This window comes from Rattus norvegicus, chromosome 6, assembly GCF_036323735.1.
Source record: "Rattus norvegicus strain BN/NHsdMcwi chromosome 6, GRCr8, whole genome shotgun sequence".
Classification (NCBI taxonomy): Eukaryota; Metazoa; Chordata; class Mammalia; order Rodentia; family Muridae; genus Rattus; species Rattus norvegicus.
In genome coordinates, this window is record NC_086024.1 from 43,374,930 (window position 1) to 43,393,614 (window position 18,685).

The following is an 18,685-nucleotide window of genomic DNA, read 5'->3' on the forward strand; positions in this document are numbered from 1 at the left end:
TCAGAACAGATAAGTTCACACACAAAACAGTGTGATATAGTGACACCTAGCTATGAACCATATCTATATCTGCAAACATGGTAAGCCAGAGCAACAAACATGAAAAACCAGGAGACTGTTTGGTGGATGTGCCCAGGTAAGCAAGCATCCTACCATGTCTGGATTCCCTTCCTTTTATATTCTACTGACCTTATTGTGCCACCCATGACCTCTGACCTAAAACATTGGCCTTGATATAGTCTGTGTAGCATAACCACACATGTCAGTTTACAGTGGTGAATATTCTCATATTTCACCTGACTGCTTTGATAGCAAAGATTAATTGTCCAGTTGCATATCTAACATAGGTTTTTCCAGTGAATTAAACAGGGGTCATCTTCATGCCACCTACCTTTCCGATCTTTCTTTTCTTCCTTCTTTTTTCCCCTTTTTCTCTCTTGCTTTCCTCCATGCAGCCCCTTGTTTCTTACCCTCCTATACATTGAATAATCTGTTTCTGTTCACTGAGGACGTTTTTGCTGGATGGTGATGATGAAGAACGGAAATATAAATTAGGTTAATGTGAAGAACAACCATTTCTAATTGGGATCGAATTTGGCATTTTGTTGTTGTTGGTGGTGGTGGTGGTGGTGATGGTGGTGGTGGTGGTGTTGGTGGTGGTAAACAGACATATTTATATGCAAAGTCTTTTCAGGACATTTATTTGATATCTCACAGTTTTTTAAATTCTCATATGATTCTTAAGATTCAAAGATGCAATGCCATGTGGGCAGACTCATATAAATCCTTTACTCCATCTCACTTTCTGAATCTGGTTATTTTCTGTACTAATCTTTATCAGCTTGAACTATAGAAATGTGACAAGTTGGATAGACTTACCAATAAGCAGATGTGCATGGACTTTCCTGGCCCCATGAACACTATATTTTTGGAGAAGAAACCTAGTAACCCAAATAATTGATACTTATCTTGGATTAAAGCACATTCATCAACTTAACTACAGCTATAGCAGTAGTGGAATTTAAATTACATGTTCATTCTTAAATATTTAATATGACTGGAGGAATTTTAAAGGCTGTGTGTGTTAGATTTAGATACATTTGTACACATGTGTATGAAATTACATGTGCCTACATGTAATTTCCTTTCTAAATAGGTAATTTTTATCTTTTTAAATCTGATATTTTTTTAAAAATCTGACACAATAAGATTCAAAATAAAAATTAAAAATGCCTTTATTAAAGTATTTATAGGAAAGAAAATAGTTACATACCCTATAAATTCTTGGGCAGAATCAATCATAGTAATCACTTAGTATTTTGAAACTTTTAATATCTTTGTTGCTATTTTAATAATAAAACCACTGAAATTCTTTCATAACATGCAAAGTACACACAAGCACATACATACCCACACAAATTCTCTCTCTCTCTCTCTCTCTCTCTCTCTCTCTCACACACACACACACACACACACACACACACACACAAACACACACACAAGCAATGCTAAATGTCATGTACATTTTTGAATATTTTTCATATACCCTACCATTCTATAAGACTTTATACCATGTCTAATTACATGGTATATGAAAGATGCATAAGGTTCAGGTAATCATTTTTTTTCTTTCTTTTCTCCTAGTGACCTATGTCTACATAATATCCAGATTCTCTGCAAATTACAGCAGGAAAAGTTTTCTTTCATTAACATCCTAGAAGGGATTTGAATGCAGGTTAATTGAGTGCATTTGAGAAGGGAGTGTACTATCTATCAGTCTTGAAAGTGCTGAGAGCTGCCCACAACGATATGAGCGTTAAGTATAATAAATAAACTAAAAACAGGTTTTAGAGGGATAAGGAAATCTACGCATGTAAGGGCCACATGACAGCGCAGTGTATACCTGAGTGAAAGATGAGAAACAGTGATTAAACAAACAAGAACAAACAAAAAGCATTTGTTAACAAAAATCTCCATATAACCTTCTTTGTTGTTTTCTTGGCCATTCTGGCTAGGATAAGATAATCTCTAAAAGGAATGGTAATATTGCTTTGTTTACTTCAATCATTCTCTGTTTCTCATCTTTCTCTCATCATTTAGTATCATTTTGATGTTTCTCAAGTCTGTTTAGTCCACCCTTCTGCTCTGCACTCTGCACTGTTTTATACTATTAGGAAATGAGTAAAAGGAAACAAGAGGGTGAGCAAGACAGCTCCAAAGGACAGAATGTTTGCAGGCAAGTCTGGCGACAAAGTCTGATCCCCGTGAATACATGGACGTGTAGGGACACCTTCTGCAAATGCTTCTCTGTGTTGCATGCCTGAATGGATACATACATACATACATACATACATACATACATACATACATACATACGTTCTCTCTCTCTCTCTCTCTCTCTCTCTCTCTCTCTCTCTCTCTCACACACACACACACACACGCACATTAACAAAAATCATCCTTTGTACTCCTTAGGAATGCATGCATGCATGGGGGCGGGGGAGGTAAACTAGTTACCTCCTGTACGTCTGAGGGTTATACGCATGCAATGGGGAAAACCCCTACACATACATTATCCCCTGTACTCCTTAGGGGTGCATGCATGCATATGGATATATACATACACAAATAAGTTACCCTCTTTACTCCTTTAGGGGTGGATGCATGCACGGGGAGTACACATACACATGCATACACACAATAAACAAATGTAAAAACTGGCTTTATAAGATACAAGAGGTAAAGAATCCTCCTATCCCCCGGGTATTTTCAGGGTTGACTTTTATTAAGATAAACCTTAGGGATTCAATAGTCTGCACAGACTCTCAAGAATGAGATAAGAAGAACATGTTCTGCAATCTAAATGTCTCAGAAGCAGCAGCATGGGGCTGTTTAAACATCACTGACCCTGTCATTTCTTCTGTCCTGTTCACTGGCTAGCTATTGGAGATTGTTTGCTTGTTTGTTTGCAGTTTATCATCCTTGTCTATGAAATAAAATACCTAAAACAGAAAAATAAATGAGGTACTATCTCGCAAGCCAAGTGTGATTATGCATGAGATAATAAATGTAAATCCCTTGACACAGTCATGTGAGCTTCCCATTCAAAATTAGTTCCCTTTAAGAAGCAGATCATTGGGATAAGCACTGAAATAAATGAATAACACATTTCTCCTTTCATCTGGCAATTAGAATATATTGTCATGGTGATAAATTTTAAATCATGTTATAGCTTCTCCCTGAACTATATCACAATAAAATATACATAAATAATTGACTGGAAAATGACAAATTTATTTTAAAAAAGAATCAATTCCTATGCAGCAAGTCTATCTGCCTCCTCGGATTCAGTTGCTGGAGTCTTGGAGTCAGATACTTAGACATTTATGAAGAAGTGTCAATCAATAGAGCTCAACTGCTCATCTTCTTAGAATTAAATAGTCGAAGCCTAAGCTGCCATTTCAATTAGCAAATATTTATGCACCTAATAATGGCCAAATCCCCTAACATATCCACTAGCTCAGGAGTCCTAATGCACTACAACCCCAAACAAGGCATCTCTGTATGTGGGCCCCTGCCTACCCACTCTGAGACATAACCATAGTTTTGCCTTCCATCACACCGTTCTATGTAGACATCCAACATTTTAGCATTAATATAAACACTCTGTGCTTCTCCAACGACCTTTCAAAAATTTTCCGTCTCTGCATGAATGGCAGTTTCTAATCTATGATATTTTAGGCTTAAACATGGATCATTCCAGAATCTGTCCTGGAAGGCACCAAGGGAAGAGCCATATTATATTTTAGACCTGCTGCCCTACAATGTTTGGAAAGACTCTGAAATGACAGCTCTCCATCCCACTGACAGTAGAGCTTTTTCAGAAATTTCATTCCTGGGTTAAGTATCTCTTCTTTGGCTAAGGGGATGGACACTTCAGATACACACCAAAAGGATAATGGGATTAAACATTCTCTGTACACCATTATGTTCTTATGAGGCCCATTCCTTACTATGCTGTGCACACTTTCCAGTCTCAGACTCCCAGGATCACAAAGAATGAGTTATCTATTTCCCAGCTCTCCCCACAGTGTGGAGGTGTACCTTGCTCACAGCACTACAGACTGACTGAACCTCGCTCCTTGCTGTTCTATGTAAGAAGTAGAATCTTGAGGAAGTGGGATTCCTTTTAACCTTTACTTATGTTTTGCCAGTGTGTGGACGAAGTCTTGTTTCTTTTATTTCAACTTTAACTCCTAAGAGTCTGCCTTGACACCTGCCACTCTTAAACTTCTTCCATATCTTTTAAGTTATTAGTGTAAAAGTTATTAGTGTAAAAGTTATTAGTGTAGGAAAAAAGATGATTTCTTAGAATATTTCACCTTTTTACATAATAATTAGTTTATAAATATATTTTCACTATATAATCCCTATAGTATCATTATGTAATATAACTTTAACATACTTTCTCATCTCTCTCTCTCTCTCTCTCTCTCTCTCTCTCTCTCTCTCTCTCTCTCTCCCCCCCATGTTTTACTAAGAAGGTACAAGTCTTTAAGAAGACAGGCAGGTTGCTATATTTATTTATCTCTGTTAAAAAGTATGACGTATATATAGTTCATGACAGATGCAAAATAAAAATGGTTAATGAGTCTAATTTTTATGAAGATGATTATGGTTTGCTTATGAACTCATATCATCTTTTGATTATGAAACAACCCAATGTTATACCAAGTATTTTCCATTATCAGTAAATCTGAGTTTTAAAACAAAACTACTTCCTATGTTTCTGAGGCAAACTTCGGGACTGTCATTTCCTCTGATTTCAAGTATTTTATCTATAAATGACATTCCTATTATCTGTCTCTGTCATTCTTGCAATCACTTTGACGTGTTTAGGTAATTACCATTCAACTTATTGTTGAGTTCTGATATAAATGTAGTGGAATGGACATTACAGTATAGAACACTGATGATTCTGAACTCTTTGTAAAAACACATTCATTAATGCTGCAGTTACAAGGGAATTATTAATGAAATTAATATGTCTAGGCTATTTAGACACAAAACAAGTTGGAAGTAATTTATTCATAATCATATATGACGATGAAGCAAATGTTTATGACTGCTATTCTAGACTCATATTGCTTTTGGAGGGCTTCTTTTATTGTTCAGTGTTATGTTTTTTAATTATATAGCTTTCAGTTAAAGATTTCTTAAAGAACTCATGTCTGGAGCCCAGTAGGGTGGAACGTGGCAAACAAAACTTAAATTTCCTTAGATTTGATATGTGTTAAAAAAAAGTCTATCTGTATTTGCACTCCATAAATTTAATGACTTCTGTCTATTTGTCTGTGTCTACCGTTCAGCCTGTATCAGCATCTCTAATTTCAATTGTAGGCTAGGAAAAGTGAGCCCTACTTCTTCATTTTGGAGAAATATAATCTCTATTTTAAAAGAGTACTTGTATACTCAAATGCTTAAATTTTTGTGCTTAATATATTATTATCTATTATAAAATTTCTTCACAACAAAAAGAAAGATGATTCACTATGAATACCTAGCAAATACCAGCATTTCTTACACTACTTGACAATAGATATCATATAAATGAAGGAGGGATGATAGCAACAAAACATAAGTCTCAGTTTTTTTGAGAATTATATAAAGTATTGAAATTATACAAAATACTAACTACATAGGTAAGTTTATATTTCATATGAATAATGAAGAAACCTGAGTGCAAATCAATCTGACTTTTAGATAATATGTGACTTTGTGCACAGTTATATTAAATGGAATACAAATACTAGTAATGAAATAAACAGCACTATTTATGGTGTGTGTGTATGTGTGTGTTTGGTGTGGTGGTTTTTCTGCATAACAAATGAAATAGATATAAAATTCTATTTAGAAAAAAGATTAAAAGTAGATACTGGAGATGACTAGAGGATTTACTGGTTTAATTGTAATTATCAAGGGAAGTTGAATATAATTAAAAAGTAGAAGTTCTTTTAAAATGTTATGTGTTAGAGGAAGTTGACATAAAGTTGGATGTGGAGATGTTGAATGGAGGGTGCACAATGCAACAGAGCTCTCTGGGGAAAGAAGAGTGTGAGGGAAATAACCAGTCAGATGGTACACATTCATTGAATGTCCTTGAAGGTGTCTAACCCAGCTTGTTGAAAGCCATAGAGATAATATAAAAGAATAAAACACCTTTTAAAAAGATTTTCAAAATTAATTTGGAGAGCAAGTTATTAAATTGGAGCTGGGTGAAGCCCTTAGGAATCTTTCAGTTGCAAGTGTCAGAAAATCAGGCTCAAACTGGCTTAAAGAGTAAGTGGATTTATTACATCATGGCAAATGGAAAATCCAGAGGCTGCATTTTCTTCAGTCATGATTTAATAGAGGAATTAACTTCAGTTCTCTAGCATCTCATGTCTCTTGCATTGACTGTATATTCTTAATTTGTTTGATTCCTCTCACAGCACAGCTGCCCTTAAATACTAAGAAAATACACATCCTGGTTTTATCCAAGTAGTGAATTTGCCATGAATTTATCCAGCATGAAACAGTAACTGTAAAGATGTAAATCTCTCATCGAAATCAGAGTTGGACTTAGTCTATCTCTAATGTAACAGTTTAGGAATAGGTAGTTATCTGAAATCTGAAATCATCCAAAATCTGAAAGCTGTCTGTGCTATGATAGATTCCCACATGTGATATCATGTGACAGTTTGTAGTCAAAACATAGGTGCAGGCTAGGGAAACAGCTAAGGGTGTACAAGAGCTTGGTGTATAAATATAAAGACCCTGAATCAAATCACCGGAACTCATGTAAAAGCTGCACAGAGTGGGTATCTCCTACTGAGATACAGTTAAAGAGATAACAGAGTCCTGGGAAGGGGACCACCTCATCTAACTGTAGAGTTATTTTAAACATGAACAAATGTCCTCTGACATCTATAATGCTCTCAGATCCAATAATTTTATAAAGAATACTCAATTTGACAAAGCACATTCCTTTTGCAAATCATAAAACTATAACCAAAAATTTAAATTAGTACTAGAATAAAATGAGGCTACAAGCAACTACAAATATCCAACTCAGGGAAAAAAGCAGAATTAGCATGACAATTCTTTATCTAATGTGTGTTTTATAGTACTAACTTCAAATGGCCTTAGTCACTGTCCCATTGTCTTAGTCACCATCCTGTTGCTGGGAAGGGACACCATGATCATGGCTACTTTTATAAAGGAATTCATTTAACTGGGGGCTTGGTTAATGAGTCAGATGCTTAGTCCATCATGTCAGAGTGGGTGGCAGCAGACAAGTATGGTGATGAAGAAGTGACTGGTAGCTGTGTTTTAATTTGATAACGGGGTGGGGGGGCAGAGACAGAGAGACACAGAGAGACACAGAGAGACAGAGACAGAGACAGAAACAGAGTAAGAGACAAAGAAGTAGAGGCATTGAGACAGAGAGAGAAAGAGAGAGAGAGAGAGAGAGAGAGAGAGAGAGAGAAACACTGAGCCTTGCATAGACTTTTGAAATTTCAAAGTTCACACCATTTAACATACTTTCTTCAACAAAGAAATTAGTATGCCTCCTAATCCTTCTAATCCTTTTAAATAGTGTTACTCCTTGATGACTAAGCATAGAAATGTATACACCTTTGGAGGCCATTTTTACTCAAAATACAAGTGTGTGTGTGTGTGTGTGTGTGTGTGTGAATTTTTAAGAATGAAATGCTTAGATCTCACTTTCAGTATGATAGAGTGAGATTTTATGTTGAGGATAAGCACAAATAAAATGAATTTCAGCTTTTTTCTCAGAGCCTTTGCATGTGAAAAATTATCTACAACTGACTTCATGACCTGAATCTTAGTTAAATTACAGCAAACAAACCATAAATGAAAACTTTAGCCTCTCCACTAAGATATGACTTCATTTAGAATGATCAAGAACTTGCTAACAGGGTGTGACTGTAGACTCAGGTAAACAATATGCCTATCTGTCACATCTTCAACTGCCTCATTAGTTTAAATATAAACTTAATTACAAATGAAATGGAAGGAAATGTCTGAATTTGTAAGCAGTACATACCATTGGTTGTGATGTATCTTGCTGAATTCTCTCAGTGTCCTTTGTAGTTGCTCTGAAAGGAGAAAGCACATCACAGAATTTTCCAGGCACAGAGATGTGACTTGTGATCATTTTGTTACAGTGTACAGACAGCAAATATTAGAGCCTAGTTACTAAGCCCAACAGGATAATTAGAGAGGAAATTCTACTCTGTTTCTTTGTTTCTTCATTATTAACTAATTGAGACTGAGTTTCATGCAGGCTATTCTGGAACCTATTAGGTGGACATAAGTGACTGAATTTCTCCACTTCTTTCTTCTTCCTCATAAATGTTGGGATTGCAGCCCTGCATCATGCCATGGCACTGACACATTGCTGAGAGTGGAACACAGAACTCAGTGCACACAAGAAAAGCGTTCTATCAGTTAAGCTACATCCCCAGCACTTATTAACTTCAGGGTTTAAAATGAATCTTTTGAAGCATTGTAGATATGTCTCTTTTGTGTCGACTCCTTTATTTCTCTGTGTAGGGTTTCTAGCCTGTGGAGTTGCCATTTATTGCCTTCACCCCCAAATAATGCTATGGACAAAATCATCTTTTATGAAGAAACCGATTTACAACTGCTTTACTGGGGGGAGGATTTATAGTGTGAGTAATAAAACTAAATTAGAATTCTCACATGTAGTAATTGATGTCCCCTGTATGTTACCCTCCAACCATTTTAATGGATCCTAGAATTCAATTGGCTTCATTATTTCACAATTAGGAAACATTAAGATGTCAGTAACTCCTAAGAATAATAAGTGCTTGGCATACAGTTACAATTATATATATATATATTTATATATGTATGTATACATATATATGTGTGTGTGTGTGTGTGTGTGTGTGTGTGTGTGTGTGTGTATTCCTAAGCTTGTGTTTATACAAGTTTTATAAATCAAAGAACAGCAGTCTGTTAGGAAGACATGAATCTTTTGCTTTCCCTCTGTTAAATGTATAATAAATGTGAGATCTATGCTTTTGGAGTTTCATTGTCAAAACCAAACTACGAAAATTATTTACTCAGTTCAAGAATTCACCTTCTGTTGCATCTGCATTTACTAAGCACCCCATCCAAATTTTCTCATTTTCTCTTTTTAAAACCTAAAGTTCATGCTATGGGAGATAGCTGAGTAGTTAAGGAAATCTTTTTGTTTATGCAGAGTTTGGGTTTGGTTCCCAGCGCCCACAGGGCAACTCACAGCCCATCTTTAGAACCAGTGCCAAGGCATCTGATACCTCTTCTGACTTCCAGAAGCACCAGGCACGCACATGGTGCGTACACATGCATGCAGGCAAAAGAGCCATACTTATAAGATCGAAATAATCATCCAAAACTAGGAACTAAAGTGGCATAGAGAATTTACCTTAGGTTTGTGTAATTCAAATATATGTGTATTTCAACATAAATGTGTTAAGTGCATTATCTTCTTCTCTGGTTCCGTACTTGTTCTGAGGAATGCAATGCTGACATTTGTGTCCCTACATGTGTCTCTGCAGACAATGTCAGGCCCTTTGCTGTTTCACTCTGATTGCCAAGAGGAAGCATGGGTAGTTTTTCTGCCTCACAGGGTCATCTAATCATTACTAGCCACCAGGGATTCAGAAATGTCACTGCTGTTGTTTACTTATTTCTAGCAGTATGACAACCATGCTGTAGTTCAACAGATTGTCTTTGTCTGACCTCTAACATGTAGTGTCTAAAGATCATTAGTGAACTGAAATCCTGATGTTTCCCCCAAAGAAACTGTTTAGCCAAACCCATTCAATCTTTTAAAATCTATGTTACCTGAACTTCATGCTCTGTTATAGTTTCTAATTCCTTATTCTTTAATACTTCATATAGGTAGAAAATTAAATATGATCATATCTCCCTCTATTTTACCCTTCCAATTCTCTCAGCATCCCATGGAATATGTCCCTTTCAACCTCATATTTTCATTTTGAATACATTTCTTTAAAGTACATTGTTGACCTTTAATTTGTTTGAATTCATGCCATCGTGGGTAAGTGACCTCAGCTTCTCCCCTTAATTAAATGACAACACTCAGTTCCATTTTCCATAGATGATAAGTATTACATTTTAGATCTATATATTACTTTGACCTTTGAAATGTGGTCAGTCATCTATGCTGAGGCACAGTATCCCTGTTAATTAGTTTTGTATTGCTATAAGAAACAAATGCTGAGGAGAACCAAAAGCTAGTCAAATCAGCTTACCTTCATGGATGGAAGTTTATAGTACACAAAGGTTATCCAGACTAAATGTGAGATTAAGCCATATTACAGGAGAGTCAGGGAATGTTGCCTTGCTTTGTTTAGTGAGGAGAAGTAATTTGGGTATGTAATTATGTGGTCCTTTTATAATTGATATTTGTCATTTCTAATGAGTAAGCATGCTAGCATTACAAAAGGATGTGAAAACATAATTCCGATGAGAGATAAACATGTCTAAAATATGTTTGTAAGATGACCATAATTTTGAAGAATTCATCAATTAGCACCCAATGGAGGACATATATATATGTGACAGTGAAAAATGAAATTGTTAATAACCAAATCCATGCACCAAACATGGAAAACACAAATCAGGAGTCTCACACTGAGAGTCAAAAACAATGGAATAGCATGGTATCCCATGAGAGAAGATAGCATGGTGTTATTTATGATTAATTATGTATTATGTAATTAATGTACAGCAAGATTGATTTCTAATTTATATTTGCATTAAAATAAAAAACAGATTTTCTGCATATTGTACACAGAGCAGATACACATTTTGTGATGCACATCCATTCTTTCCTCTAGAGAAGCATGACTGACCCAGTTTCTATATTTTCTTTTCCAAATGGATTTGAATATGGTTTCCATTCTGTCATAATCATGTGGGAATCCAGTAACATGGAGATTTCCCTTGTGAGTGTTACCAGACTTTATTTGAAGGAATAAAATGAAAAATACATGATAGTTCTCACATGACTTAACCAATAATTGGCATGTGTCAATAATACATTCTTTAAATAGCATGTTATTAATTTTTCCACTATTTATTTACTAAGCAAGAACACCTTGAAATACCATAAGTTCTATGTATTGAAAGGCTCTACCAGAGCCTTACCAAGACAGATGAGGATGCTTGCAGCTAACCATCAAACTGAGCACAGAGACCCCAATGGAGGAGTTAGAGAAAGGACTGAAGGAGCTGAAGGGGTTTGCAACACTATAGGAAGAACAACAATGTCAACCAACCAGAAACCCCAGAGCTCCCAGGGGACCAAAACCACCAAACAAAAAAGAGTACACATGAAGGGACCCACAGCTCTGTAGCAGAGGGTGGCACTGTCTGTCATCAATAGGAGGAGAAGCCCTTGGTCCTGTGAAGGTTCTATTCCTCATTGTAGGAGAATGCCATGATAGTAAGGTGGGAGTGGGTGGGTAGAAGGGGGAGCATCCTCATAGAAGCAGGGGAAGAGGTGATGGGAAGAGGGGCCTGGGAACGGGGATAACATTTGAAATGTAAATACATAAAATAGCCAATAAAAATTGTGTTGTGTTCCCAGGAAATAGAACATAACATTTTGTTTATATGTTAGATACTCAAAAATTTATGTAGAAAGTATATTACTATATGCTTATAATATTTTACAGTATATTTACAAATATATAAATAGACATTTACATTATCTTCATATAACAATGCTTTTTAAAAAATAAACAAGAATTTTTCCCAAGGACAATAAGTTTACTATTAAAACCTGAAACTTAAAAAAAATAAAAATAAATAAATAAAAAAGGGGTTGGGGATTTGGCTCAGCAGTAGGGCGCTTGCCTAGCAAGCGCAAGGCCCTGGGTTCAGTCCACAGCTCTGAAAAAAAAAAAAAACAACAAAACAAAAAAAAAAACCCTGAAACTTACAAATCATTTCTGTATGTACATGAGTTATGTCTTTCTGGTACAGCAAACACAATGGAGTGATGGGTGTGAGACTACATCAGTGAAAGGACAGGAGTAGATATGCTAAATCTCATTTTAAAATCTCTAGATCATATCTTGCCTATAATAAATTATTTGCCAATCTAACTCCACACAATAATTTTGATATTGCTAATTGGAAAATCTGTGGAGAGCTGCAAAACTGTCACTTATTCACATGATGTAATTGTTGTCTCAGAGGTTTATTGCCTGTCTGCCAACCTAGGTCTAGTCCTGAAAGCTTCTATCCTCTGTACAATCTAATCTAGGCCTAGAAAGGTTCAGCCTCTGGCAATTACTGCTGAGTAAACTCACCCTTTCTAGTTCTTTCTGAACTATGGTTGGCTGGTTCAACACAGCTCTCTGGCTGAAAACTCATCTCTAAGCTGACTGACTCACCTTGGTACCTCTCTCAGCCTCACACAAACTTTGGCATTGGGTTCTAATCTTCTTGTTCCAACTCATTCTCAGGCTCATTCCATTTACACCTTCGTCCAGATTGTTCTCTCTTCTTTCTCTGTAAAACTGACATGGTAAAACTATTTCTACTCCTTCCCTCTCTGTGTATTTAAGAGAAATTAAATAGCCTCTCTTTTCTCTCTGTTCTCCTGAAAGTTAGGCATACTCTTTCCTGACAAACCTTTTTCTGATTCAACATTCTCTTTGCCTCTTAAATAGACATTAGTTTTAATCATGGGTGCTTTTTTCTACAAACTAATTTTATCATTTGTGAATAAAGGTGTATGCTACGGGTGTATCTGTATTCCAGCCAGGATGATTACAGGGAATGTCTGTTCTCCAGCCAGAGTAGCCCAGTTGTTGGACTAAAATCCCTCTACAGAGGATTGTATTATCTTTCTACTCTTTTTGTTTCTTCCTCATGGTATCCCCACAGCAGCATAGAGGTTAGTTCCGAACGAAACTATTTCCAAAAATCATAGACCTCTCCCCTGTAGTTTCTCTCCCTTCTCTAATGGAAAATGAAAATAGGTCCTTCTCAACTAGGATTTTCATCTCCTTTTAAAAATATTTCAACAACTCCTGATACAGTAATCAACTGTGTTTTCAGCTTTAGTATCCTGTATTAAAGCACAATATTGATTACTCTAATTATTTTTACATAGGTATCATTAAATGGAATAATACAAATTCCATATTGGAGTAGACAAATTGCTTATAGTGCTCTCTTTTTTTTTTTCTTATTAACTTGAGTATTTCTTATATACATTTCAAGTGTTATTCCCTTTCCCGGTTTCCGGGCAAACATCCCCCTCCCCCACCCCTTCCTTATGGGTGTTCCCCTCCCAACCCTCCCCCCATTGCCGCCCTCCCCCCATAGTCTAGTTCACTGGGGGTTCAGTCTTAGCAGGACCCAGGGCTTCCCCTTCCACTGGTGCTCTTACTAGGATATTCATTGCTACCTATGGGGTCAGAGTCCAGGGTCAGTCCATGTATAGTCTTTAGGTAGTGGCTTAGTCCCTGGAAGCTCTGGTTGCTTGACATTGTTGTACTTTTGGGGTCTCGAGCCCCTTCAAGCTCTTCCAGTTCTTTCTCTGATTCCTTCAACGGGGGACCTATTCTCAGTTCAGTGGTTTGCTGCTGGCATTCGCCTCTGTATTTGCTGTATTCTGGCTGTGTCTCTCAGGAGCGATCTACATCCGGCTCCTGTCGGTCTGCACTTCTTTGCTTCATCCATCTTGTCTAATTGGGTGGCTGTATATGTATGGGCCACATGTGGGGCAGGCTCTGAATGGGTGTTCCTTCAGTCTCTGTTTTAATCTTTGCCTCTCCCTTCCCTGCCAAGGGTATTCTTTTTCCTCATTTAAAGGAGTGAAGCATTCACATTTTGATCATCCGTCTTGAGTTTCGTTTGTTCTAGGGATCTAGGGTAATTCAAGCATTTGGGCTAATAGCCACTTATCAATGAGTGCATACCATGTATGTCTTTCTGTGATTGGGTTAGCTCACTCAGGATGATATTTTCCAGTTCCAACCATTTGCCTACGAATTTCATAAACTCGTTGTTTTTGATAGCTGAGTAATATTCCATTGTGTAGATGTACCACATTTTCTGTATCCATTCCTCTGTTGAAGGGCATCTGGGTTCTTTCCAGTTTCTGGCTATTATAAATAAGGCTGCGATGAACATAGTGGAGCACGTGTCTCTTTTATATGTTGAAGCATCTTTTGGGTATATGCCCAAGAGAGGTATCGCTGGATCCTCAGGCAGTTCAATGTCCAATTTTCTGAGGAATCTCCAGACTGATTTCCAGAATGGTTTTACCAGTCTGCAATCCCACCAACAATGGAGGAGTGTTCCTCTTTTTTTATAGAGAGATGTATATTTTGTTTTGTTTTTCAAAAATTTTAATTTTTTCTAATTTTGTAATTTTAATTCCCCATAGCTCCTTGGCAATGTTGAAAACAATACATGTACAAAGATTTTCATTTTAATAGTTATGTATGAGTATGTGTCACACCATTTTTGCAGGGTTGAGGGCAGGGGAGATGTACTTTTTGCATGTCTATGCATGTGTATGAGTGTTTTTCCTGCATCAGCTACTCCTTACCTCCCAATAAAAAACTAGAATCAAATCAAATAAAAAAGTTTATTTGTTGCCAAGTTATTGAAAAATACCTTAAGTTACAAATAATTTGATAATATGCCCAAAAGTAAATAGTCTTTGGTGGAAGAATGAAACTAATTTATCTGGCTTCCTTGAATATTTCTCATCTTATTTGTAAAATAATTTTAAGTCACAAAGGTTGTGGAAAGGTGCTGGATTTGCTGTGGTAAGAGTTCATTTAAAACTTGAGCCTGCAAACAAATTGATTTACTGCTCTTTAATCTTTATATTCACTTGAAAAACATTCCACTTTATTAAAATAGAAGTCACGTATAATTTCACATTTAGAAAAAACATGTTGTTGTAAAAACTGTTTGCTTAAATGACTGTGTTTTAAATTACAGTGTCAGAGATTCAGCATAATTTAAACTGTGAAGTGAAGCAACAGAATAGTCAGCTTGAGTCTTTCATGGCCTTCTCCACATGGGCCATCAGTTAAGTAAGTCACAAGCTAAGAGATCCATCTGCCTTGTAATGTTCTACAAAGAGGCTCAATGTCAACATTTCCAAAGAAAAAATATACAGAGCTAGCCATGTTGTTGATATCCATCTTCTTACAACATTTCATTCTGTTTCCATAAGATATGAACTTTTATGTCATAAAAAAATGCATTGTATATTTTAATACATTATTATTAGTTGTTTTCTTTTTGGAAAGATGTGGTGTTTATGTGCATCTATGTGCATTCATGTTTGTGAGCATATCTGTGTTCCAAAGTATATGCAGGTCTGTATGTGCATAGCATTAGAGTCAGAGGTCAAAGGTTAAGCTTCAGTGTGGGTTTTCAGGATCCATCTATCTTTTGTGTGAGATAAGATTTCTTTTTTTCCCATTAATTAATTTATTTATATTACAGTTTAATCAAAGCCTCCTCCCTCCTCTCCTCTCAGTCCTCATTTCCCCACTCCCCGCATTCCCCTTTTGGGTCCCCTTGGGTATTGACATGCCCTGGCCCATCAAGCCATAGCGTAACTAAGTGCATTCTCTCCCACTAAAGTAAGACAAGGCAGCTCAGATAGAAGAAGGTAATTCTAAAGGCAGGCAACCTAGTCTGAGACAGCCCCCACTCTAACTGGTTGGGGGACTCACAAAAGACCAAACTGCACATCTGCTACCAATGTGTAGAGGGTCGAGGTCCAGCCCATGCATGTTCTTTGGTTGGTGGTTCTGTGAGCCCCTATGGGGAGGGATTAGTTGACTCTGGAGGTCTTCCTGTGGTGTCCTTGATCCCTCCACCTTCCTCAATTCTTCCCCCACCTACCCCTTTTGCAACACTCCCTGACTTCCGGCATTGTTTGACTGTCAGGTGGAGCCATCTCCACAGCCTATCTATCAGTATGTCAATGTGTTTAAAATGCTAGCAATTGCATTGGAGTTTAACTAGAAAAGATTGTTTTAAATTAACAAATACAAAATTTTCCAGCATATACAAATCACAAATACTTATAAAGTTGGCAATTTCCAGGCAGTTGTCATTGGAATTACTGCAGCAATTCATTTTCAGCAGAAGGATAATAATTTCACTCAGTTTATTAATATGCACATTCAAGATTTGCTATGCTTCATATTTTGTAGATTGATATGCACTGTTTCTTCTGTACTTTGTTCCTTCTTTTCAGCCATTTATATATTTAAAGTACATCAGTAGCTATATCAAGGCAGACATGCTCATCATCTATCATTCACCTATTTTTCTATCATCTATCTATCTATCTATCTATCCTTCTATCTACCTATCCACCTAGACACTCAAACATGTATGCACAACTATTTAATCTGTGAAGATACTGATTACATAACATTTTAAATTCCATAAACATCAAATAAGAAAGATAACTGTACCTTTCAACTAAATTTTGCATATATATATATGTAATTGTATATATTAAAAGTCCTACTTTGTCTCTGACAATAAAGACGAGAGCCAATTTATGCAACAGCCAGGCATACATACATTTCTCACATTTATTCATCTCTTGACTAAAACTCTACTTATATGAATATGATGAAATATTTGGTGCACAAAAATGTAAGGTGATCTCTCTGTACCAAAAAATGCTCAAATTAATTAAGAAAGAGAAAGATATTGGTGGAAGATAATCTTGTAGATGGTGGCCAGCCGTGGTCAAGATTAATTCACGTTCATCCAGAGAGGTAGTGTTTCTACCTTTCTGAGAGCACACTAAGCATGCTTGTCTTCTTGATTATTTTCAATATTTCTTTGAATTTAAACATAATGATTCATATTAAATAATTAGTAAATAACAGTAAAATTATGAGTACGCCTCATATTTATATGCAGAAAGAAAAGAAAATGGCCCATGAAATCTTCCTCAGTAAGATACACAGCTTTCTTCAGTGGGACTGTACTGGACATTGAGAAAGAAATCAATAGTTTTCTCAGTAAAACAACCGAAAATTATCTATAAACACTCTGATGATCCATCAGGAGCTTTTACCATCTTTTTAAATAGACCACGATGCTCACAGGATAGCATGAAATCAAGGACTTACATGCAGAGTGCGTGTGAAGTTCTAGGCCAGATGGGGTCCCAGCAAGAAGAAAGGGAAGTGGACGTATCACCAATAGATAAATGCTTTCAAAATTAAAAAAAATTCTAGCAGCATCTCACTGGGCATACAAATTGTATCTTCAGTAATAAATGGCTAACAAAAAATGAACTTAATGGCATTTATGAAAGTTCTTTGTCTCAATGCTTTATCAATGTTTCTGTGGCGTTTGTTTATTGTTTTGTTTTTATCTTTTATGTCTTTTGAACATATATTATGGTTTCCAGTTTTTTGTTTTTATGAAGTTTCGGGGTATGTACACAGACATGTCACTATGTGTATATATGTATATTAAGCTTTTGCTTTATGAAGTTTTTGGGTATGCACACACATGTCACTGTGTGTATATATGTATATTAAGTTTTACTTTTACTCTTTATCATTTGTTATGTTATACTCTGGTTTGATGGCTTTGTTTTTATCTTCTTATCATCATTATTATTGTTATTAAATTTCTGTTTGTAATCTAATGAGAGAGAGGGGGTGGGAAAGGGAAGCAAAGAGAGAAAGAACTAGAAGGAGAAAGAAAAAAATGAGATACAGAGAGAAAAAGGGAGACAAATAGAAAGTGCATGAATTTGGGTAAGTTGGAAAGAAGGAAAGATCTGGGAAGTTTTGGGGTTAGGCAAATCAGATTATAGTATATGAACAAAATCTATGTTAATAAAAGAAAATCTTGGAAGGGATGTCACAGCAAATAAAAGTGCTTTGCTGCACAATGTGAGTCTGAGTTCAGACTCCCAGAAATCATGTAAAATGACCAACATATTCTGTGGACTCTGTCTGAAGGGAACAGAGGCAGAGAATGTTGGAGCAGGATATGTAATGGCCCTTCTGGTGTCTGCCCACAAGCAGGATCTCGCCTTCTAAAACACTCATGTGCACAGATACATCAGAAGTACCTCACACACGTGCGCGCGCACGCAAACACACACACACACACACAGGCGGGGGGGAGAGAGAGGGGGGAGGGAGGGAGGGAGGGGGAGGGAGGGAGGGAGGGAGGGAGGGAGGGAGGGAGGGAGGGAGGGAAAAAGCTTTAAAACTCAAAATCAATACTCTGGACTCCTAGCACAGAGTTGAGTGTTGCTTACTGGTGATGACAGTGAAAATTATGAAACAAATTATCAACCACATGAGGCGTCCAGAAATGGATTGTCATAAGGTACTTGTAAGAGGAAGCAGAAGTAACTTGAAATGTAGGTGAGGCAAGCAGATCGTGGGATCAGAGGGGACAGTACTTTCCATCTGCTGATGGGCGTTTTATCTCTCCGTTTATATGGTTTCAGTCATGCCCTCATGCACAGAGCTGCAAGAGAACCTTTGTCCTTGTTTTCTGTCTTTTAGTGAGAACATTCAGTTTAACCCTAGTTTGGTGTCCT

At 36.6% G+C, this 18,685-nt stretch overlaps 2 long non-coding RNA genes across 4 annotated transcripts in view; one reads left to right on the plus strand and one right to left on the minus strand.

Annotated features, from left to right (window-relative positions):
- LOC120103517 (uncharacterized) overlaps positions 1 to 18,685 on the plus strand; it is an 86,746-nt gene that overhangs the window by 35,700 nt on the left and 32,361 nt on the right. The window lies entirely within an intron of this gene.
- The window catches only part of LOC108351206 (uncharacterized), a 78,658-nt gene that overhangs the window by 4,236 nt on the left and 55,737 nt on the right, over positions 1 to 18,685 (minus strand). For both annotated transcript variants that reach the window (XR_005505812.2, XR_001838337.3), the window contains 2 exons: positions 8,111 to 8,162; positions 392 to 518 (listed from right to left, as the gene is read on the minus strand). This is a non-coding gene — a long non-coding RNA (uncharacterized LOC108351206). The remainder of the gene's footprint in view (positions 1 to 391; positions 519 to 8,110; positions 8,163 to 18,685) is intronic.